This window comes from Diabrotica virgifera, chromosome 3 (assembly GCF_917563875.1).
Source record: "Diabrotica virgifera virgifera chromosome 3, PGI_DIABVI_V3a".
Classification (NCBI taxonomy): Eukaryota; Metazoa; Arthropoda; class Insecta; order Coleoptera; family Chrysomelidae; genus Diabrotica; species Diabrotica virgifera.
In genome coordinates this window covers 159934700-159960587 of record NC_065445.1, presented here as the reverse complement: position 1 = coordinate 159960587, position 25888 = coordinate 159934700, and the positions used below count along the sequence as shown (strand labels likewise).

At 33.8% G+C, this 25888-nt stretch overlaps 1 protein-coding gene across 5 annotated transcripts in view; it reads left to right on the top strand.

Moving 5' to 3' along the window:
• The window catches only part of LOC126882177 (condensin complex subunit 1), an 827360-nt gene that overhangs the window by 507181 nt on the left and 294291 nt on the right, over positions 1-25888 (top strand). The gene's annotated exons all lie outside the window — the stretch shown is intronic.

Genomic DNA, 25888 nt, shown 5'->3' with positions numbered 1-25888 from the left:
CTGTCTATGTTGTCTTCATTTAAAGCTTTCTTTATCAAGTCCCCTGCCACAAAGTCCTTTTATCTTCTCGGTTTTCCTCTACCTCTCTTTCACTAAACTTCAGGGTGTTTCTAAATAAGTATGACAAACTTTTAGGGGTAATTCTACATGAAAAAATAATGATAGTTTGCTCTATAGACCTATGTCCACAAACGCTTTGTTTCCGGGATACGGGGTGTTGAAATATTTTTTTGCCAATTTATTTATTGATCTAAGACCGGTTAAGCTATGAAAATGAAATTTAGTAGGTTTTAAGAGGTAGCGCATTTGTTGACATACAAATATTCATCATTGGCGCGCATACGGGCAATGGTCTGTGTCCAATATCAAATATTCAGTATTCATATCCGAAATTGGACAGTATCATTTTATCACCCAGTAGATCGAATGCATTTATTTGTTATTAAACACACACACGTAATTAATTAAATTACATACACATTTGGTCAATTAACAATAATATAATTTGGACATCAGCCAAAAGTTGCTGACATAAGATAAACAATTTACCTTCATTAGATACACAAAATCACGCGGGGCCCGTGTTTACATTGACCCAATTTAAACTTATATAAAACTAAGATCTCTTGTCTAGAAATTCAATTATTATTAATTCATTAACGCGAGTGATTATCTTCAACGCTCATCATTTAAGTCTCTAATCAAAGTACTCCGGGTCAACATCCTTAGTATAAGTCTCATCAATAAACTCTGCTACTATTATTTGGTGTTTCCATCACAACTTAAAGACCATCTACACTGAGCCAACGAAGGGAATTGTTCATGGTCCTATCGAGAAAAAGAATACTTCAAGGAAGTTTGAGAAAGCCTATACAGTCCACACCAGCAACACCCTCAGAGAGAGACCACTAGACCCGGGAGAACGAGAGCCGATTGCAGAGCTAAGAGCAGTACCAAAGCCGAGAGCCGATTGCAGAGCTAAGAGCAGTACCAAAGCCGAGAGCCGATTGCAGAGCAAAGAGCAGTGCCATAGCCGAGAGCCGATTGCAGAGCTAAGAGCAGTACCAAAGCCGAGAGCCGATTGCAGAGCTAAGAGCAGTACCAAAGCCGAGAGCCGATTGCAGAGCTAAGAGCAGTACCATAGCCGAGAGCCGATTGCAGAGCTAAGAGCAGTACCATAGCCGAGAGCCGATTGCAGAGCTAAGAGCAGTACCAAAGCCGAGAGCCGATTGCAGAGCTAAGAGCAGTACCATAGCCGAGAGCCGATTGCAGAGCTAAGAGCAGTACCATAGCCGAGAGCCGATTGCAGAGCTAAGAGCAGTACCAAAGCCGAGAGCCGATTGCAGAGTTAAGAGCAGTACCATAGCCGAGAGCCGATTGCAGAGCCTACTAGAAGCGAGGGACCCTAGACGTCTAAGAAAACAAAAAAAAACCGTAAGTTTTTGAATAATTACAAAATCTTCCAACTGTTACAATCGTACAATTTAACAAGTTTGTATTTTTATTATAATTCAACAATCTAGAACAACAATCTCCACTCTATCAATAGTAAAATAATGTACTTTAGAATGTATACCATATAAATAATACAGAGACAAAAATATATTTGAAAAATAATTTGAAAAAAAAAAGATACGTTCATAAACATATAGCTTGCTTTAATTTCAATTAAATACTTTATTTCGAAAAAAATTAAAATACTACGTAACTTATAGAACGATAAAAGTCCACTCTATATAATAATTTCAGTTAAATTTTCACTATTTTAGAAAATGAAAATATTTTACCTACTTCTGTAAAAATTAATCACATAGATATCTAATTGCCAAATTTGAATAAGATTCCAGTAGTAATATTAAATATATCATTTACAGATCTTTTATAAATACAAAGGTTCATTACATTATCCAACCAAAGAATTTCAATTTTAGCGTTAGTGAAATCGTAATACTATTCAGTTTATTTACAAACAGAAATCACTTAGTCAGGCAAGCGACCTACGGTAACGTTGAAAAAATTGCAAACTTGACAAGGGCATACAATTACATTTTTATTTATATACATTCTGGCTTACGAGAGAGCGTGATAGTACAGGTATAGAAAATTAATATAATTGTTAATAAGCAGATAATTTTTTGTGTGAATTTGATGGCCTTGGACTAGCCAATTAGCCAGACATTATAGGCATATTTAAGTACATTGCTTAATAAATAAAATACAGTTCATATTGTTTAATATATTTACCGCTGAATTTAAAATTTTATAAAAATAACCATGGAAAGTGTATACGTTAAGCAAGCGGAGATAGGAGCAGAATTAGCGAAACTAGTTTCTAATACTAAAAAGGATTCTCAATCTCGGAGGACTCAACAATACATCCGGGATAGGCAGGAAAAATTAGAAGAATATTGGGCAAAATTTCTGAATAACCACGAAAAGCTGCTAGAAGGAGGTATAACGAAAGAAAAATATTTTGAAACAAAATACCATGATCAGGTATTTAAGACATATATTGAGGGGAAAACCCTGTTGGAAGAACACCGAAAGTAAAGGAGATACAGATAAGGAAGCAAAGAATCGAGGAATTATTACGGCCAGAAAATGAACAAGATTTGCAGGAGGATGAAGAGCTGCAGTCAGAGTTAAGAGAATACATGGAAAAGGTGAATACACTAATAATTGAAGCAGCAGTAAATGAGGAACTAGACGCTATAGATAATGGAGAAGTAGAGAGAATAAATCAACTAAAGAGGAGAGTCAGGGAAACCTTGAAGAAAATAAGGCCAGGAATGCAACGGCCAGAAAGCACACAGAGGAGGGACGGTGTGACATTACCGCAGGTAAAAATCCCTGTGTATGAAGGCAGGTATGAAACGTGGAGAACTTTCCACGATCTGTTTACTAAAGTAATACATGAAAACGACCAGTTATCAAACGCAGAAAAAATGCAGTACCTAAAAACTCAACTAAGAGGGGAAGCCAACAGAATGATACAACACTTAAACATATCCGAGGCCAACTACGAAGTGGCCTGGAACATGCTAAAAGATAGATATGAGAATCCAAGGATGATATTGTTTAAATTGATAGACAGGATGCTACTAGCACAGGAAGTAAAGGAATCTTCTGCTAGAGCATTGAAATCACTACATGACACCTTCCACGAAAGTCTGGAAGCCATAGGAGGGTTAGGAACAGACACGGAAGCGTGGAGCCCATTGGTAGCCCGAATTATCATAACGAAATGGGACAATGAAACCAGGAGGCTGTACGAAAACCACGTTGGAGACAGTAGAGAGATACCGACGTACAAATCGACACAAACATTCTTACAGCGAAGATTCCAGACACTGGAACTGCTGGAGTCAGAAAAAAGACAAGAGAAGCAAGGAGGATCTGGGAGGAAACCAAGAACACGTTGCGTGATATGCAACGGAGATCACGGAGTACCGAACTGCAGAGAATTTCAGGAACTCAATGTAAGAGACCGAAACAGGATGATAAAAGAAAAAGGATTGTGTGCAAACTGCCTAGCACATAAAAAAGAAAAACAATGTTATGTACAATATAGGTGCAGACACTGTGGCGGAGACCATCACCATATGTTGCATTATGAGAAAGGAACCACAGGCAACAAAAGAAACTCCAATGAAACGAAAGGAGAACAAACACAAGAAAGAAATGGAAGAGATTCGAATAATAGAAGAAACGGGTATCAAGCTAATAGGTACAGAGGAGGAAATAATAATCCATACAACGCCAGAGAACAAAATAACGGAAGGCGAGAAAATACACAAGATACCAATGGGCATAGGAATATCAACGACCACCAAAGAGGGCAGAATTCAGTAAACTGTGCAAGCCATAAGGAAGGTGAAGCATTACTAGCGACAGCTGTTGTACGCATAAGAGATGCGAAAGGAGATTCACACATAATGAGAGCATTAATCGACCAAGGGTCACAATGCGCATTTATAACGGAACAAGCTGCGACGACGCTAGGAACAACAAGGAAGCCTATACAGGCGACCATATCCGGGATAGGCTCGTCAGGAGAAAAAACAGCCAATTGGAGTATGAAACTTTTAATCGAAACTCATTACGAAAGTGACCTCGAGATGGAAATAGAAGCACTAGTATTACCGAAGATAACAAGGAATTTACCGGAACAGGATATAATTCTACCGGACTATAACGAGAAAAATGCAATACTGGCAGATCCAAGATATTACAAGGTAGGGAAAATAGACTTACTACTAGGAGTAAAAGAATACAGTTACATATTGACAGAAGGGATGCACAGAATAAGAAATGGACTCCTGAGTCAAAACACCAAACTAGGATGGATAGTTTCGGGGACAGCACGAGAGAAGGAGACTACAAAAGCAGAAGTATGCTGTATGATATCCAGACAAGAGATGGACATACAAATAAAGAAATTCTGGGAATTAGAAGAAGTAAATCAGGAAACAAGTTTATCAGTAGAAGAACAAGAATGTGAAGAAATGTATCGACAGACAGTAAAAAGAGATGAAGACGGGAGATACGAAGTGAGAATTCCGTTTAAGGAAGACGTAACAAAGCTAGGAGAATATAAGCAGCAGGCATTCGCCAGATTGATGCAACTAGAAAGGAAGTTTGCAAAAGACAAACAGTTAGAAGCGAATTACAGACAATTCATGGAAGATTATGAAAACCAAGGTCATATGGTAATAGCAGAAAACCAGGGAGATGGGTACTACCTACCTCATCATCCAGTGAGAAAAGAGGACAGTACTACAACGAAAATAAGAGCCGTGTTTGATGCATCAAGTAAAAGCTCATCGGCAGTAAGCCTGAATGATATTATGCACACAGGGCCGAAATTACAACAAGATTTGACAAATATACTATTACGATGGAGACCCAATAAGATAGCATACTCAGCGGATTTGGAAAAAATGTTTAGACAAATCGGAATGGCAGAAGAAGACCAAAAATATCAAAAAATTTTGTGGAGAAAGGACACAAAGGACCCAATACAAGAATATAACTTAACGACGGTGACATACGGCACGGCAGCAGCACCATTTTTAGCGTTGAGAACAATACAGCAATTACAAGAAGACGAAGGAGTGAGGTTCCCGTTGGCATCGAAAATTGTAAAAGAAAACATGTATGTAGACGATATACTAGGAAAAGCGGAGACAGTGCAGGAAGCAGAAATAGCCCAAAAGGAATTAATACAACTGTTCAGAAAAGGAGGTTTCATTCTCAGAAAATGGTTGAGCAACGAAGAGAAAATAATGGAGAACGTACCGGAGGAAATGAGGAACGTAGACTCCAAGGCATTCAAACAAGAAGAAGTACGGAAAACGTTAGGAATACACTGGTCCCCTAAAGAAGATATAATCACATTCAAAATAGGGATAACGACAGCAAAGAAAATAACGAAAAGACACGTACTGTCAGAAGTAGCAAAACTATACGACCCACTAGGGTGGATAGCACCTGTAGTAATTCAGGCGAAAATGTTCATACAGGAATTATGGGAGCAAAAAACCAGTTGGGATAAAGAATTAACTAGCAACCAACAAAGCAGGTGGAATACATACCAGGCGCAATTAGTAAATCTGGAGAAAATAACATGCCCAGGTGGAACAACTTAAGCAAGACAAACAGAGTAGAACTACATGGATTTGCAGATGCATCTATGAAAGGATATGGAGCGGTAATCTACTCAAGGGTGTTAGGCCCAGAAATCAAAACGAATCTAATGATAGCAAAATCGAAAGTCGCACCATTGAAAGGAAAAACGACATTACCGAGGCTCGAGTTGTGTGCCGCGGTGCTATTAGCAAATTTAATGAAGAAAACCCTACAAGCATTGAATAGGGAAAACATTGAGGTATATGCATGGTCAGACTCAATGATAACCCTGGCTTGGATAAGGGGATCATCAAAAAGGTGGAAAATGTTCGTCGCCAACAGAGTAGAGGAAATAAGAGGCGTTATAGGACCGAAAAATTGGCATAAGGTAGATACGAAGGAAAACCCAGCGGACATCCTCTCACGTGGAAGTACAGCATCAGAATTATTAGAAGCAGAGCTATGGTGGAAGGGACCAACTTGGCTGACTAGTAACAAAACTTTAACGCAGGAATCAGAAGAAATACCAGAGACAAGTGAGGAGGAAGTCAAAACGAAAATAACGGTGCACACGACAACGATAAAGGAGGACATATGCGAGAGATTCTCAAATTTAGAAATAATGAGAAGAGTACTTGCATACTGTAGGAGATTTGCAGACAAATGCAGAAAAAAGAAGGACAGTGGACAAAGTCAGCTGACAGTCCAAGAATTAGAGGAAACGCTATTAAAGGTGATAAAGCACTCACAGCACGCCTACTTCAAACAAGAAATAAAGAAGCTGGAGAAGAAACAGCAGTTAGACAAGAAAAATAAATTAGCGTCATTGGTACGCTATACGTCCTAATGGTCTATGGACCATTACTATAATGGTAATAATTGGGATACTCACGTTATGGAAATACCGTCCTGTTGTACGACTATGTCGTTCAGGGAATCCACATACTCAGACTAACGAACAGGAAGTACCTGTATTAAGTAGTAATCGGCATAACAATGTACCGTCGACTTCAAAGGCCGACATCCCACTCTCCACATTTTCATCCAATTGCCCTAATTTTAATCTAGAGATAGAGTCGGACATTGATAGCTAGAGTACGGTTGGAAGATTGTTGATTATTCTTAAACTATTTATTTATTAACATGTTTGAATTTGACTATTTTATGTAATACTTATATGTAAACTTTGAGTATTGACACTTGGGCCAGTTTTTGCCCGAGTCCGCAGTATGTCCAATATCAAATATTCAGTATTCATATCCGAAATTGGACAGTATCATTTTATCACCCAGTAGATCGAATGCATTTATTTGTTATTAAACACACACACGTAATTAATTAAATTACATACACATTTGGTCAATTAACAATAATATAATTTGGACATCAGCCAAAAGTTGCTGACATAAGATAAACAATTTACCTTAATTAGATACACAAAATCACGCGGGGCCCGTGTTTACATTGACCCAATTTAAACTTATATAAAACTAAGATCTCTTGTCTAGAAATTCAATTATTATTAATTCATTAACGCGAGTGATTGTCTTCAACGCTCATCATTTAAGTCTCTACTCAAAGTACCCCTGGTCAACATCCATAGTGTAAGTCTCATCAATAAACTCTGCTACTATTATTTGGTGTTTCCATCACAACTTAAAGACCATCTACACTGAGCCAACGAAGGGAATTGTTCAGTCTGAATTATTTTTAAGAAAAAATAGTACGCCACTGAGCTATCTCAAATTAAAAATTATTTTTAAATTCCAATTTTAATTTATGATAAAAAATCTCTCTTGTCTTATTTCCATATGGTGCACCGTTTTTATGCAAAAAATAAACATCTTAGCGGGTATTTTTTATTTCATTGATATTATCAAGAACTATCTAATACAATAATGCTAAACTTGAACAATAACAGTAAATAACACTAATATTTTAACTAGGCTCAAAGCTACAACAAATGTTCAAAATGACCTCCCTCACTGGTGACACAAGAACTTTATATTCATCATTAACGCACGTACGGGTAATGGTCTGAATTAAAAAAAATAGTACGCCACTGAGATATGTCAAATTAAAAATCATTTTTGAATTCCTCGTATAATTTGTGACAAAAAGTTATCTCACCTTTTTTTTCATATGAGGCGCCGGTTTTGTACAAAAAAAAAATAAAACATCTTACGCATACAAAGTATTCGACGTAGTTTGCATGTGCATAGAAACTTATTTCAAATACTTTTGTAAACGTTAAGATATTTTATTTTTTGCATAAAAACGGCGCCTCATGAAAAAAAAGCAAGAAAGTTGTTTTTGTTGTAAATTGAACGAGGAATTCAAAAATGATCTTTCATTTGAAATATCTACGTGGTGTACTAATTTTTTCTATAAAAAATTCAGACCATTACCCGTATGGGTCATATTACCCGTATGCGTGCCAATGGTGAATATAAAATTCTTAGTTGTACTTATGTCAAAAAATGCGCAATAACTACCTCTTAAAACTCAAGTGCAAATAAACTCAAAATGCTCGGAGAAGAATTAGAGAGTGCAGAGAAAACACAAAATAAAAACGATATTTAACACGGACAGAAAAATCTCAACTATTTTACCAACAGCAAAAACCAAAATATCGTTAGAAAACCGAGGAGTATATGAAATTCCATGTGGGGATTGTGAAAAGTCATACATTGGGCAGACCAACCGAAGAATCCATGTTAGACGAGAAGAACACCGAGATGCCATCGAAAGGGGAGAAACAACGTCATCCCTTGCACAACATGTCGCAAATACAGGACATACAATAAACCTGAACCAAACGACGATGTTTGCTAACATGGAAATAAAAAAAACGTGAAATCAGAGAATCGATAGAAATAGAAAGAAATCCTAACAGTCTCAACCAAAGGGATGATGCTCACGGATTCCTACAACATGGAAAACGGTACTGAAGAGGAAGACCAAAATAAATCAGGCAACGACATCGACGCGTATCACCCCTCCTGCCCCTCCCACCTATACTGGGCCAATAACAAGAGCCAGAAACCGCGCAGGCCAAGTAACGCATCACGATCAACTATACAGGGTGTCCAGAAACTCTAGATCAACTATACAGGGGATTCCTCAGATAATTCTAAGACAATTTAACCCAATTCACTTAGTCCGAAAACGCTTCCTAAGGGAGCTAGAGCTATTTGAAGATGGCCTTTGGTAATTAGTTTTTCTTAAATACCTCCGGAACGCTTCCATTTAGAAAAACAAAAATTGGTATGCTTATTTATGTTCCAGAGATAAATCGGTTCCATCCATTGCAAATTTCTAGTGCCGGTCATAGGCGTCCGTTTTGGTAGGGCAACGGTTATTTTATCGCATAACTTTTTTGTCTTTCACTTTTAAGCATGTTTGACTCTGGATTATTTAATTGTGAGGTATTCTTGTACTAAAAGGTACTCTTGTATTAAAGGTACTACACACTTTAGAAGACCAAAAATAAGCATTTTTTCAAGATTTTTTTCTCAGAACTTTTATTAAAAATGAACAAAACTTTTTACATATTAATACCTAACTCTTAGAGAATACAAAAAATATATCTTTTTTTCATTTATGCATCTACACTAATATTGTAGAGGGCGCCAAAGTCGAGGCCTCGAAAAAAAGTAGTTCCGATGGCGGACAGTTAATCTCAGGATTAGGATCACTGAAACAAAAAAATCGTACGGAATTGGAAAAAGAAAGATTTCTTACGTGACAATTTACCATCTTTAGTGAAAAATTTTGCAAAAAAAAGATTTTACGGAGATTTGAAAAAAATTTGTGAAAAAATCAACCGTTTTTTCAGTATTTCATGCTTAAAATTTTTTTTTTTTTTTATTTTTTGGTCAAATTGTGGTAAATTGTCACGTAAGAAACCTTCCTTCTTCAAATGCAGTACGATTTTTTTGTTTTAGATATCCCAATTCTGAGATTAACTGTCGCCATAATTTTTCGAGGCCTCAACTTTTGCGCCCTCTACAATATTAGTGCACGTGCATACATGAAAAAAGATATATTTTTTGTATTTCTTAAAAGTTAAAAACCTCAAATAGAAACAAACAAATTAGTATATAACTTTTCAAATCTGACGCTGGATAAAGTCACGAGTAGTGTTCTTTTAAAAGGTTTTAATTTTGCTGGTTCACCTACACACATTCCCGTAGAAAATATCATTACTGAAGTAGAGACTACAATGACTAATCTCCCATCAGAAACAACCGAGGTCATACGCTAATGCCGCACCTACATTGGATCCGTATTTCTCCGATCCGGCGTCGGCGTCGGTTTGAAAACAAACTTATGGTATTATATGGCCGCACCTACATTGGATCCGTAAATCGCCCGATTAGTCCAGAGAAATAAGATTTTTCTCGTGACACATCCCCCTCCAGGCCGAAAACAAATTTTTTGAGTAGTATGGATATCCATAATAATAATCTATGTATATGTTTCCTTCAGCCGATTTTGTTGATATACATAGTTATAAACAAATGAAAATCAAAAAACGATAAATTTTCGCTTTTTTCGTCTATTACCAAAAAGTGAAGCATTTTAAACAAATTTGAGAGCAAGAAACTCATAAATCATATAAAATAATTCAATATGGTGTTCGCTGAATATACCTATCCTTATTTGTTGCTTAGAAAATTTGCAAAATAAGTCATAAATTTTGAGTTTTTATAAATGTTCATAACTTATTTAAAAATTAAGTTAGAACCTTCTTATTATACGGAATGCTGAGACTTCTGGTGCTTAAATTATTCTCTAAATTTCAAAGCAATTGGTAAAATACACTTGAGAGCAAAATAATCGACTCACTTGCAGAATTGTACAAGTTAAAAGTCTCGAATTTCCTAAACCTGTTGTCCGATTTGAGTGATTTTTTTAGTGTGTTATAGCCTTATTATTTAAGAAAACCGATGTAATATTATTGTTGATAGACAGGTAAAGGGCATTTTATACCGGGTGTAACAATGGTACTGTGTTTTTTTCTTAAAGTTCGGGACACCCTGTATAATATTCTAGCATATAAAACATATTTAAATTAAAACTCAATTGTAGCCTTAGGCATTCTTAACATCTTGTTTTTTGATACATTCGCGTAAGATAAGAACAGAACAAGTGTCGAGCAGTCGAGCTAGAACCACTATCAAGTGAAGCAGTTTAATGCAATTTGAATGACAAAAAGACTGCTTTTGCGATGTTGTGTCAGTCAAGTGATGACAGTGATGAAATGCCAGCTGTAAATAATCAGATCCTCCTTCATATTTCAAAAATTTAGTGAATTTAATTACTTTAGAAATTCAAAAGTAAAATGAATACAAAAAAGGGATTATATAAAAAGTATCAACTCAGATAGCGCAGGTAATGACAACTTGGCTTCGAACGGACCAATAACAGGGAAGCATCCTTGTAGGCCGCGCAGTAGACATCCATGTAAAACAAACTCATTTTATTTTCGAAAGCATCAATGTAAACCTCCTGGATGGCATCGCGCTAAACCTCCACCGCGACTTGCCTGCTCTGTTCTCTTCCATTCACTACAATGTGTTTGTTTTACATGGATATCGACATCGACCGCGACCTCCACCTCCACCGCGACCCACTTGTTCTGTTCTTACCCTTATGTTCGATAATAAAAGAGATATATACTTTTATATTACAAATGAGGTATGCTATTTGGTCTTGGATCAATATCATTCCAAATCTCGAAAGCGACTGTTTCTACCTCTTGTAAGGTTCTAGGAGGTGGAAAACGCTGTCGTAGTCTTCTGCCAATTATGTCCCACAAATGTTCGATCCGGTTAAGATCTGGACTATGCGATGGCCAATGCGAAGCCCGAAGATTTACCTGTTGTAAATATTCGGTTACAGTTTGTGAACGTGAGTTCTTGCTTGTAAGATCACTGCTAGAACACACTCATCGCCAGTCAAATTCCTTGTAGCGCATTCCATTTCCACCAAATAACAAAAAAACTACGGACTTAATTGAAACTTTAAATAATAAATCTACTAATTTTCACAACAAACCAGACACTTTTTGACTGTTAACCATTTGACATGCATTAAGTTGTTAATTTCTCATGGCCTACTTTAGGCTTGTTTATTAAACTAAGCAGATAATGAGGATTTATTGATGAAAAACATCGCTAGTTGTTAACGTACCTAACTTTTTTATTATACAACATAAGCAAATGAATAAAAAAAGAAAATGTTAATAAAGCCTAAGGCTACAATAAGTTTTAATTTAAATATTTTTTATAGGCTAGAATATTCCACAGGGTGTTCCGAACTTTAAGAAAAAACACAGTATGATTGTTACACCCGGTATAAAATGACCTTTACCTGTCTAGCAAAAATAATATTACATCGATTTTCTTAAATAATAAGGCTATAACATACTAAAAAATCACTCAAATCCGACAACGGGTTTAGGAAATTCGAGACTTCTAACGTATACAATTCAACAAGTGAGTCGATTATTTTGCTCGCAAGTGTAGTTTAAAAGTTATTTAATTTGTTTATCCCAAATTAATTTTTTTGCAACAATATAAGTCAGAAAATGATGAAGTTACAGTAATACTACGGACAGTTTATGAAAGAAAAAGATTTATACTATTAATTTTATTTAAAAAAAAAATTATAAAAAATAATTTTAAATAGTGCAAAATTATTTTGCAAGACCATGTCAATTTTGTGCTTATAAACAATTAGAATAACTTTTTAACCATTACCCGTAAAAAATTTTTTTCCATACTTAGAAAGTATGATTTTTTTTATAAATTTAAAAAGAGAAAAAATTGTCCTAGAACAATTAGGGGCGAAGTTGGCCCCTTTTTTAATTCACAGTAACTTTGTTTATAACAATTAAGAAATAAAATTAGCCGCATTTGAAAGAACATACTTCAGAGTTTAAGGGCCGGTTGTTCGAACGCTAATCAACAATGATCACTATCAAATATTTAATTACTGCCACCAACTGTCAATGTCAACTTTGATTGGGTTGCTAAAAATATAATTGATTATAATTATGAGATTAGTTAATCAATTAACATAACAATTATTAACATAATTGATTAACTAATTTCATAATTGTAATCAATAATTATGTTTTCAGCAACCCAAACAAAGTTGACATTGACAGTTGGTGACAGTAATTAAATATTTGATAATGATCATTTTTGATTAGCGTTCGAACAACCGGCCATTTGATAATGATCATTTTTGATTAGCGTTCGAACAACCGGCCCTTAATGTACCAAATATAAAAAAGATTCAAGGAAATCGTCCACAAAGCTTCAAAATGTGACTCTTAAAATCGGCTGGCCTTGAAACTTTGGAGAGCGATGAGAAGGGGGAAGGAGCTGTTAACTGTATCTCTGGTTCTCGTTTATGGATTTCTACGTTTCTTTTTTAATTTGCGTGTACTTTTTGTGTACAATCTGACAAACGAGTCCTGGCGGTTGACCCTGCCCGAAAATACACAGCGATAAATGGACAATACGACAAGGTCACGCGCCAAGTCTCGCTTGTCCGATTGTACATTACGAATATGCATGATTTAAATAAATTAATTTTTATATACATCATCAAATTTGTTTAGATAATTTTTTTTTAATTTTTTAAGTAATATATGATGTAACTTTTATTGTAAAACGTACATATTATTTATAATTAATACATACTAATCCTATTCAATTATTCCTACAACTAACATTGGTTTATAATATTGAATTGAAAATAAAAATCTCAAATAAACTAGGTTTTATTTCTTGATAAACATGCTACTAGATATAGCCTAATAAAATAAAAAAAATCAAAATGTAATTTCGTAGGGGATCATTGTTTAAATAATTAAAAAGAGGTCATTTTGCACAATATTTACTTTTTTAACTGCTGACGTAATTTACATCTTAATCAAGCTTTTTAGGATTTTTTCTACAAAGCTGATGGATAAATCTTTTACCTAAGACTTACTAAATTAAATTTCACCCCCTACTGATTTAAATAATTACATATATATATATATATATATATATATATATATATATATATATATATATATATATATATATATATACAGGGTGAGTTTTTAGTGCGGGATCGGTCGATAACTCCATTACGCTATAAAATATCGAGAAAAGTTATTTAAAAAAAATGTAGGCAATGATATTCTCCACGCTTGGAAAATATGTCCATTTCTACAGGGTGATCAGTAACTGCGTGGTATATCAAACATATAATTTTTTAAATGGGACACCCTACATATTTTTTCATATTTATATTCCCCTCATAATTCTTGTTCATATAATATATGGTTTTGCATTACTATACAGAGCATTTAACAAGTTATGACCATTTTTATTTCGAAATCACTATGAGATTAACACCCTGTATATAAAGAAGTAATTCGTAGACAATAATTTGTTTTATGTAATAAGATAAACAATATACTGTAGTTTTTAAATTAAGTCCAATTCACATCATTGACGAATATTTGTATACAGGGTGAACTAGAAAACCAAATTACGATTTTCTCTATTTTTTTAAATGGATCACCCTATATTTTATTTTTCAACATTATTGTATTTAATATACTCTTTCATTTTTATATAGCATTCCCTATATCAAAACTGATTACTTTCCGAGATATTTTTAATTTTATTCAAATTTTGGGAATACATTAAATTTTTCTAGTAGAAATAAGTTAGTATTGAGTGATAATTAAACAAAATTATTTTTATTAGATAAATAACTAACACAAAGTATAAACCATAGCAATATGCAGTGAATATACCAATAAATGTGATATTAAGAAATTATCATATTTCCCTAATATACAAGAATCGTAAAATTCCTACAAAAAAAACTTTGTATTGTATATAATAATATAACAAGATTATTTTTATTTAATAAATAACTTACATGAAATATAAATCAAAACAATATACAACTGATGTAACAGTTTTTAGATTGGTATATCAACAGCATTCTATGTCAAGAATTTTTTAGTAGAACATTCATTTTTATAAGCACTTTTAAACTACAAAAAAAAATTACGATTTTCTCAATTTTTTTAATAGATCACCCTATATTTTTTTTTTTTTTTGAAATATTGTATTTATGATACTCTTTCATTTTTATATAGATTTCCTATACCTAAACTTATTAGTTTCTGAGATATTTTTAGTTTTCTTCATTTGCCGGGAATACATTAAATTCTTATAAATATAAATAACTTAACAAATAAGTATTATGTAATAATATAACAAATATTTTCATTCAATAAATAATAACTAACAAAAAATAATAAACCATAACAAAATTTAATGAATGTACCAATTAATGTGATGTTAAGGATATAAGTCTAAAATAAATGTTGAATATGACCACTTTCAACGTCTATGCAATTTTGTAACCGATATTCAGTTGACCAAGCCACATTTCTAACATTTTTGTAAGTCAATATTATTAAAACCTTCTTTTATCCTATTTTTCATATCATCAAGCGTTGTTGGATGCTTCTTGTATACAAGGTTTTTTTATATAGTCCCACTTAAAAAAATCAATTTTGGAAGAACTGGAGCACCGTCGTATAAAAATCACAACCGTCAAAAAATGTGGACCAATCATATAATCTCTAAAAATATCACCTTAAATATTTATAGATCACCTAGTTTGAGTGTTAACAAAGTAGGGATTTCTTGATGCATATTAATTAAATTTAATATGAAAATTATATTATTAATAACTGCGGGTCACAATCTGCAATTAGGAATGTGTTACTAAAAACTTCTTGGCTTATATTAGAATGCTGTTGATATAATAATCTAAAAACTCTTAAATTAGTTGTATATTGTTTTGATTTATGTTTTGTGTGAGTTGTTTATTAAATAAAAATAATCTTGTAATTTTATTATACACAAGATACCTATATTTTTTTTGTAGGAATTGTATGAATCTTGTATATTAGGGAAATATGATAATTCCTTAATATCACATTTATTGATACATTCATTGAATATTGCTATGGTTTATATTTTGTGTTAGTTATTTATTGAATAAAAATAATTTTGTTTAATTATCATTCAATACCAACTTATTTCTACTAGAAAAATTGAATGTACTCCCGAAAGTTGAAGAAAACTAAAAATATCTCCGAAAGTAATAAGTTTAGATATAGGGAATGCTATATAAAAATGAAAGAGTATAATAAATACAATATTTTTGAAAAATAAAATATAGGGTGATCCATTTAAAAAAAAAGAGAAAATAGTAATTTGGTTTTGTAGTTCACCCTGTATACAAACAGTCGTCAATGATTTCAATTGGACTTAATTTAAAAACTACAGTATATTGTTTATCTTAATACATTAAACAAATTATTGTCTATGAATACTTCTTTAAATACAGGGTGTTAATCTCATAGGGATTTCGAAATAAAAATGGTCATAACTTGTTAAATACTCTGTATAGTAATGCAAAACCCTATTTTATATGAACAAGAATTATGAGGGGAATATAAATATGAAAAAATATATAGGGTGTCCCGTTTAAAAAATTATATGTTTGATATACCACGCTGTTATTGATCACCCTGTAGAAATGGACATATTTTCCAAGCGTGGAGAATATCATTGCCTACATTTTTCCTAAATAACTTTTTTTGATATTCTATACCGTAATGGAATTATCGACCGATCCCGCACTAAAAACTCACCCTGTATATATATATATATATATATATATATATATATATATACAGTATGTCCCTGTAAGTTATATCCATATGGAAAACTTTTTTATTATTCATTTTACGAAAAAAAGTTATTCTTCATAAAAAGCTCTGCATGTTCCAAAACCTAAGATTCAACCATCAGATATAAAATTTTATGAATATTATACGAGGTATGTCAAAATATTTGAATTTCACTCAAGAGTAAAGTAGCTTTATTTTTCACAATATTGAAAATTGCTATTATGAAAAGTTGTTTGGAATTAAAAACTATATTCTAATATGCAATTACATCCTTCTAATTGAAAAAAAAATTTTTGAAAAATTATGGATAACTAACATTATTTTCAGTTATTTCAATTCTGATAACTCTTTTATTATTAATTTTACGAAAAAAAGTGATTCTTAATAAAAAGTTCTGCATGGTCTGAAACCTAAAATACAACCATCTTATGTCAAATTTTATCAATTTTATACAAGGTATGTCAAAAAATGTGAATTTGGCTCAAGAGTAAAATACCTTTATTTTTCACAATATCGAAAATTGTTATTATGAATAGTTATTAAGAATTAAAACCATGTTTCAGTATGTAATTACATCCTTCTAATTGAAATATTTTGAACTAAAAAGGTACTTTACTTTTGATCTAAATTTATCTTTTTTGATATACCTCGTATAAAATTGACATAAGATGGTTGTATTTTAGGTTTTAGAGTATTTTAGACCATGCAGAACTTTTTATTAAGAATCGTAAAAAGAATCTTTTTTCGTAAAATTAATAATAAAAGAGTTATTAGAATTAAAATTACTGAAAATAATGTTAGTTATCCATAATTTTTCAAAAAAAAAAAAAAAATTTCAATTAGAAGGATGAAATTGCATATTAGAATATAGTTTTTAATTCCAAACAACTTTTCATAATAGCAATTTTCAATATTGTGAAAAATAAAGCTATTTTACTCTTGAGTGAAATTCAAACTTTTTGACATACCTCGTATAATATTTATAAAATTTTATATCTGATGGTTGAATCTTAGGTTTTGGACCATGCAGAGCTTTTTATGAAGAATAACTTTTTTTCGTAAAATTAATAATAAAAAAGTTTTCCATATGGATACAACTTACAGGGACATACTGTATATATATATATATATATATATATATATATATATATATATATATATATATATATATATATAATAAGAAATACTGGATATTAGTGACTGTCGATATAAACAAACAACTAGTTTATTCGGGTTGCAGTCAGAAGGTTGGCCAGGATGTTAAGGAAACACTCTTTTGACTTTTTGTCTAGCTTTCGGAATTGTTTTATTCCTTTTTCAAGACGCTGTAATATATATAAAAAGAATATGTAAATATTTACATGCTTCAAAGTTAATGCATGTTCTGTGAGTGCACATGCATTTATTTTATTGGTTTTTATGTCACTACGATGTAAGATCACCCTACTGTGGAAATTGCGAGATGATTCCCCGATGTATACGTTGTTACAATTGGAACACGGTATGGAATAAACAACATTCGAAGACTCCTGTATTGTGAAGGGATCCTTTGTTTTAGTGTATAACTTAGATACCGTTTTCACATTTTTAGTTGTAATTTTTAAGCCATTAACATTTTTGAAAATGTTAATTGGCTTAGGTGTCAGAACTGGAATGTAGGGTAAGGAACCAAAAGTTATTTTAAGTGGTATTACTGATGTGTTGTGTGTCAATGTCAATTGTCGGACCTCATTATTATGACAATTTTGTTTATCAGAAAATGTATTGTTAAAAGGAGAACCGAAAATGAGTTTATTTAAAAGCCCTATGGGATAGGAGTTCTCTAGTAGTATAGATCTCAACTTTTTTAGTCCCTTGTCCCTGAACTCGATGTGCGACAAGTTAATAACCCTACTTTTTAAGGCCAAAACCAAATTTGTTTTCATCCTAGATGGATGTTGAGAATGAAAATTTATGAAACGGTTACTAAAACAAGGCTTACGATACCACTCCGTCCTTAGCATGCCATCATTGCCACGATGAATAAGCATGTCCAAAAAAGGAATCATATTATCAGCCTCCCTCTCAACTGTAAACTTCAGGTGTTCACATTGGGCGTTAAAGGTGTTTAAAACATCAGTTACTTTGTTTTCAGGGACCGATAAAATCAAATCATCTACATATCGCTTAATAAAAGGTATGTGAAACGGTATCTTTTTTTACAAGTTGTTACAAGTTCATCCAGAACAAAGTTACATAGGATGGGGAATATTTTGCTGCCCATTGGATGGATAACTTGTCGCACATCGAGTTCAGGGACAAGGGACTAAAAAAGTTGAGATCTATACTACTAGAGAACTCCTATCCCATAGGGCTTTTAAATAAACTCATTTTCGGTTCTCCTTTTAACAATAAATTTTCTGATAAACAAAATGGTCATAACAATGAGGTCCGACAATTGACATTGACACACAACACATCAGTAATACCACCTAAAATAACTTTTGGTTCCTTACCCTACATTCCAGTTCTGACACCTAAGCTAATTAACATTTTCAAAAATGTTAATGGCTTAAAAATTACAACTAAAAATGTGAAAACGGTATCTAAGTTATACACTAAAACAAAGGATCCCTTCACAATACAGGAGTCTTCGAATGTTGTTTATTCCATACCGTGTTCCAATTGTAACAACGTATACATTGGGGAATCATCTCGCAATTTCCACAGTAGGGTGATCTCACATCGTAGTGACATAAAAACCAATAAAATAAATGCATGTGCACTCACAGAACATGCATTAACTTTGAAGCATGAGTTTAATTTCGAAGATTCCTGTATTTTGGCAAAAGAAACAAGCCATTCAAAACGTGTTTTCTTGGAAATGTGTTTCATAAAATCTAGTACGTCTTACATCAATAAAAAATCTGACATAGATAAACTGAGCAACATTTATTGTTATTTACTGGAAAAATATCAAAAATAAAATAAATATTTACTTATACATATACACTTCACAATACACCTGTGCCTGTGTACATAACAGGTTGCATACCATTAAGACAGGTTTAAAAATTAAAAATTACCCAGTATGGGCCTCTTGGTTTTTGAAAAGAAATTCAATATTAAAAACACCTAATTACATTTTAATCTGATTGTTTTTCTTTCTGTTCTCTATGTATCAGAGTTAAAACACACCATCTAAAGATGTCATAGAATAAACATAAAAATTTACTATCTTTACCAAATTTTAGAATGTATTTTGTCCATTATTTTCTGTATTTTATGTTTGTGTTATTAATGTTGAGGGTCAAAGCTTATTGTAAATAATCTCAACGACTAGTAAGTTGCACTGACGAATTGTGATATTTTGTAAATATTTACATATTCTTTTTATATATATTACAGCGTCTTGAAAAAGGAATAAAACAATTCCGAAAGCTAGACAAAAAGTCAAAAGAGTGTTTCCTTAACATCCTGGCCAACCTTCTGACTGCAACCCGAATAAACTAGTTGTTTGTTTATATCGACAGTCACTAATATCCAGTATTTCTTATTATATATATATATATATATATATATATATATATATATATATATATATATATACATCCTACTATCAATTTGGCATCGATACATTATGCATTTACCATCGATTTGGCATCGTCTTGCAAAGTGGCATCTGTATATCGATGCCACTTTACACTACCTTAATAACTTTATTCCTGTACTTGCTACCAGAAGTCTAATCAGCTCGGTAGTTAGAGATTTGATTCCTTGATGTTACTTTAATATATCAGCTTTCCTTGTTTACCTCTTACTAAGTTATATAAGTTTATTCCATAAAATGTTTGAGTCCAAAATGATCGTACAGTGAAAATATTATATACATTTAGTTCAGTGTTTTACCGTTTTGTCGCTGCCGTTATATACATGAAAACGTATATCCCACTTTCATTATCAATCATTTTGGCATCAGAAATTTGGCATCACTGTTGAATACAATATTATTCACAACGAAAAATAGACAATTTGAGAATGTATATATTATTTTCATAAAGAAATCAGTCTGGCATCATGTTTTATTGTTTTCACCCAATTTTGAAAAAATGTGAAAACTTTGTATTATCCACGTCCGTCTGTCCGTCTGTCTGTAACCACAACTCCTCCGTCAATATACCAGCTAGAATGACAAATGAGGTATCAAATGAAAGCTGATAATCCAAGGATGGTACTAAAGGTGAGATATTTGACCTTGGCGGTCTGTCCGTCGGTCTTTACGACCGCGAATATAACTCCTCCATCATTATACCAGGTAGAATGACAAATGAGGTGTCAAATGAAAGCATATAATCCAAGGATGGTACTAACGGTGAGATATTTGACCTAGGCTGTCTTTCCGTCGGTCCCTCCGACCGCAAATATAACTCCTCCGTCATTATACCAGGTAGAATGACAAATGAGGTGTCAAAAGAAAGCTTATAATACAAGGATGGTACTAAAGGTGAGATATTTGACTTAGGCGGTCTGTGACTCGGTCCCTCCGACCGCGAATATAACTTATCCGTCATTATACCAGGTAGAATGACAAATGAGGTGTCAAATGAAAGCTGATAATCCTAGGATGGTACTAAAGGTGAGATATTTGACCTAGGCTGTCTTTCCGTCGGTCCCTCCGACCGCGAATATAACTCCTCCGTCATTATACCAGGTAGAATGACAAATGAGGTGTCAAAAGAAAGCTTATAATACAAGGATGGTACTAAAGGTGAGATATTTAACTTAGGCGATCTGTGCGCCGGTCCCTCCGACCGCCAATATAACTCCTCCATCATTATACCAGGTAGAATGACAAATGAGGTGTCAAATGAAAGCTTATATTCCAAGGATGGTAATAAAGGTGAGATATTTGACCTAGGCTGTCTTTCCGACGGTCCGTACGACCGGGAATATAACTCCTCCGTCATTATACCATGTAGAATGAGAAATGAGGTGTCAAATGAAGGCTGATATTCCAAGGATGGTACTAAAGGTGAGATATTTGACCTACATGGTCTGTCCGTCGGTCCGTCCGACCGCGAGTATAACTCCTCAATCATTATACCAGGTAGAATGATAAATGAGGTGTCAAATGAAAGCTTATAATCCAAGGATGGTACTAAAGGTGAGATATTTGGCCTAGGCAATCTTTCTGTCGGTCCGTACGACCGCGAATATAACTTCTCCGTCATTATACCAGGTAGAATGACAAATGAGGTGTCAAATGAAAGCTTATATTCCAAGGATGGTACTAAAGGTGAGATATTTGACCCAGGCTGTCTTTCCGTCGGTCCGTACGACCGCGCATATAACCCCTCCGTCGTTATACCAGGTAGAATGACAAATGAGGTGTCAAATGAAAGCTGATAATCCAATGATAGTACTACAGGTGAGCGATTTGACCTAGGCTGTCTTTCCGCCGGTCCGTACGACCGCGACTATAACTTCTGCGTCTTTATACCAAGTAGAATGACAAATGAGGTGTCAAATGAAAGCTGATAATCCAATGATGGTACTACAGGTGAGCGATTTGACCTAAGCTGTCTTTCCGCCGGTCCGTACGACCGCGACTATAACTTCTGCGTCTTTATACCAAGTAGAATGATAAATAAGGTGTCAAATGAAAGCTTATAATCCAAGGATGGTACTAAAAGTGAGATATTTGGCCTAGACAATCTTTCTGTCGGTCCGTACGACCGCGAATATAACTTCTCCGTCATTATACCAGGTAGAACGACAAATAAGGTGTCAAATGTAAGCTGGTAATACAAGGATGGTACTAAAGGTGAGATATTTGACCTAGGCGGTCTGTCGGTGGGTCCGTCCGACCGCGAATGTAACTCCTCTATCATTATACCAGCTATAATAATAAATGAGGTGTCAAATGAAAGCTTATAATCCAAGGATGGTACTAAAGGTGAGATATTTGAGCTGGGTACTCTTTCTGTCGGTCCGTACGACCGCCAATATAACTCCTCCGCCATTATACCGGGTAGAATGACAAATGAGGTGTCAAATAAAAGCTTGTGGGTGAAAACCTAGGACTTACGAAGTCCAATTTAAAAATAGGGTATATCAGAGATATGCCTTAGACATCATAGAAGACAATGACACAGAAAAATCAAACAAGCAATATGTCAAAAGGGCCTTAGTTATGTATCTTCGGTCCTGTTGGTCCAATCGTGATGTATAGCACCTCAAATGATAGGATTTGACAAACAGAATACAATGAGAGAAAAATCAAATACAACCTCATGTCAAAAGGGCCTTAGTCGCGTATCTTCGGTCCTATAAGACCAATCGTGACGTACGGCATCTCAAATAATAGGACTTGACAAATAAAATACAATGACACAGAAAAATCAAATACAGCAACAAGTCAAAAGGGCCCTAGTTATGTATATCTAGTCCTATTGGTCCAATTGTGACGTACAGCAGCTCAAATGGTAGGGTTTAATGAACAGAATACAATGACACAGAAAAATCAAATACAGCAATATGTCAAAAGGGCCTTATTTACGTATCTTCGCTCCTATTGGTCCAATCGTGGCGTACAGCACCTAAAATAACTGGATTTGACTAATATAATACAATGACGTATGAAAATCAATTACAGCATCATGTCAAAAGGGCCTTAGTCTTGTATCTACGGTTCTATTGGTTCAATCGTGACGTACAGCGTCTGAAATGATGGGATTTAACTGGCAGAATAAGATGGTGTAGACAAATGAAAATGACGGCATGTAATACACTTTAAAATTGTAGAAATAAAACGGATTAACACACATGGTATGACATATTAGGTGAGAGTATTTAACAAATAGAATACGATTACATACGTCCAGTTTTTGACAAGCGACTTCTCTACATATGATAAACGCGAAAGGGCCCCAACGTTCACTGCTCGACATAGGCCTCCCGTTCACTGCATATACCCACTGCTTTCTGACGCTGTGACTTGAGAGGATAGGATTTAACGAATAGAACGACAAAGAAGACTAAACAAGGCAGCTCACGGGAAAAACACAACTGTCCGTTTTATACTCTACAGGGAAGCATCAAATATTCAACGTAAGAATATATTAGAGTATAACGGTATGATAAATCTTTTTCTTCTTTTTTTCATTTAGTGCATTCCGTACGTTTTTTAAACATAATCAGGAGAAGTTGTTGAATTTCTGAAGTCTATAAAAGAATTTCTTAACAAACCTTTTTTTAATTGTGTTATGGATTATTTTTAAGAATGTGTTTAAAAGGCAGTTCGCAGGCTTATTGTTCAATGGTCTTATCACTTTCAAGCGCCTGTCTTTTTTGTAGGACTATTAATTGTTACTTGTGATTTCAACCATTCTAGCGGGGCAATGCCTTTTCTATAACTGAAATGAATATTGTTATCCATTTAATTTTTTTCCTCAATTAATTGAATGCCTCCTACTGGTGTTTGGTCTAAGCTTACCGCTTTTCCCCATTTAAGCTAAACTGCTCGTCAAAAGTTAGGGATATAGAAAATTATGCTCATTTTCATAGCTAATTTTTTCGAGAACAGATTAACGGATTCCACTATTTTTTTTTAATATTTTAGATTTTTCTTTAGTATTTACACAGTTGTGCAAAGGTTTACACAAACTTCTTTTTTGTACTTATACCGAGTGGTAGGTATAAGTACAGAAAAGAAGTTTGAGTAAACCTCTTGATAGGTATTAGTTACGTATCTTCACTCCCATTGGTCCCAACGTGTCGTACGGCGGCTCAAATCATTGGAATCAGCCAACAGAATACAATGACTAGGGAGCGGATTTATATGCGGTCAATTTTGATGAAATATTCGCATATATATGCGGTAAAAAATTACGAAATATGCGCAAGATATGCACAAAAATTCAAAAAATGCGCATTTCGGGAAACCACAAATTTTCTGTCTTATTTAGTAATCTTATTTATTATTTTTCAAATAAAATCATTTTTTATATATGCAATTTATTCACAGTTTTTACAAAAACTGCTACCAATAGTTACCTATTTAAAATAAAACAACAATATCACTATAAATATATCTTCGATTATAATTCACTACAATGTATTTTTCCAAATTCTTTACGAGGAAACATATTCTTTGATCAGACAAAATATTTTTATAACTTGAAAAACTCCTTTCAACATCGATAATTGGTGCGTATTTAAAATAACTTGTTAATTTCCGTTAGAAAATCGTAAAACTTTGGCTAAAGGTGTAAATTCTCTTAACAATAGAGGATTTAAAAAATCACCAGAATTATAGGTAGGTACCTACCCTAATAGCACAAGGACGTCCAATAGACGTCCTTCACGGACTTTAGGGACGTCCATTGGACGTCCGTTTTCGTCCGAGGAACGTCCTTTATACGTCCTATTTTGGTCCAAATGTCGCGCTACCGAACGTCCATTGGACGTCCATCTAATGTCCGAGGGGACATATATTGGATCTTAATCGGACGTAAATTGGACCTTAATCGGACGTCCTAGGGGACGTAAATTGGACCCTAATCGGACGTAAATTGGACCTTAATCGGACGTAAATTGAACCTTAATCGGACGTAAATTGGACCTTAATCGGACGTAAATTGAACCTTAATCGGACGTAAATTGGACTTTAATCGGACGTAAATTGGACCTTAATCGGACGTAAATGGGACCTTAATTGGACGTAAATTGGACCTTAATCGGAGTAAATTGGATCTTAATCGGACGTCTTAGGGGACGTGAATTGGACCTTAACAGGACGTCCAATTTTGGTCCAAATTCCACGTTGCCAAACGCCCAATGGAGGTCCACCTAACGTCCGAAGGGACGTTCGGTGGACGTCAATTGGGCCTTCATAGGACGTCCCAGTTTGGTCCAATGTATTGCTGCCGATCATCCATCTAACGTCCTGGGAGGACGTTCGGTGGACGTCTAGAGACGATATTTATACCTGTGGAGAATGTATTGTGGGAAATAAAAAATATATTTTTTAAGGAACTTATATTACATCTTATATTAATTTACAATTATTGGATATTAGATTATTTACATTAAATTATAATTACATTTCTCCAAGAAATTAACGCACCACCTTAAAAATGGGCCATTTTTGATGTCTCGAATTTCCTAAAGCCATTGTCCCATCTAAGTGATTTTTTTAATAATATTATAGCCTAGGCTATATGGGCTACCTCCATAAGCTTGTCATGCACGGGGAGCTATACTGTAATAATATTATATCACATCGCTGAGGGAACTCTACATTACATATACTTTTCGAATCAAAACTTTTATTCTCTTAATATTATTACTTAAAAAATATATACTACATTCGTCTCGCTAAACTCGAAAAATAACTTATAAACCATAAAAATCTCCAAAAATATAAATGACATAAATGAGAATTGGCACAATTATTATTATGGTTTTAAGTTGATTTTTCGGATTTAA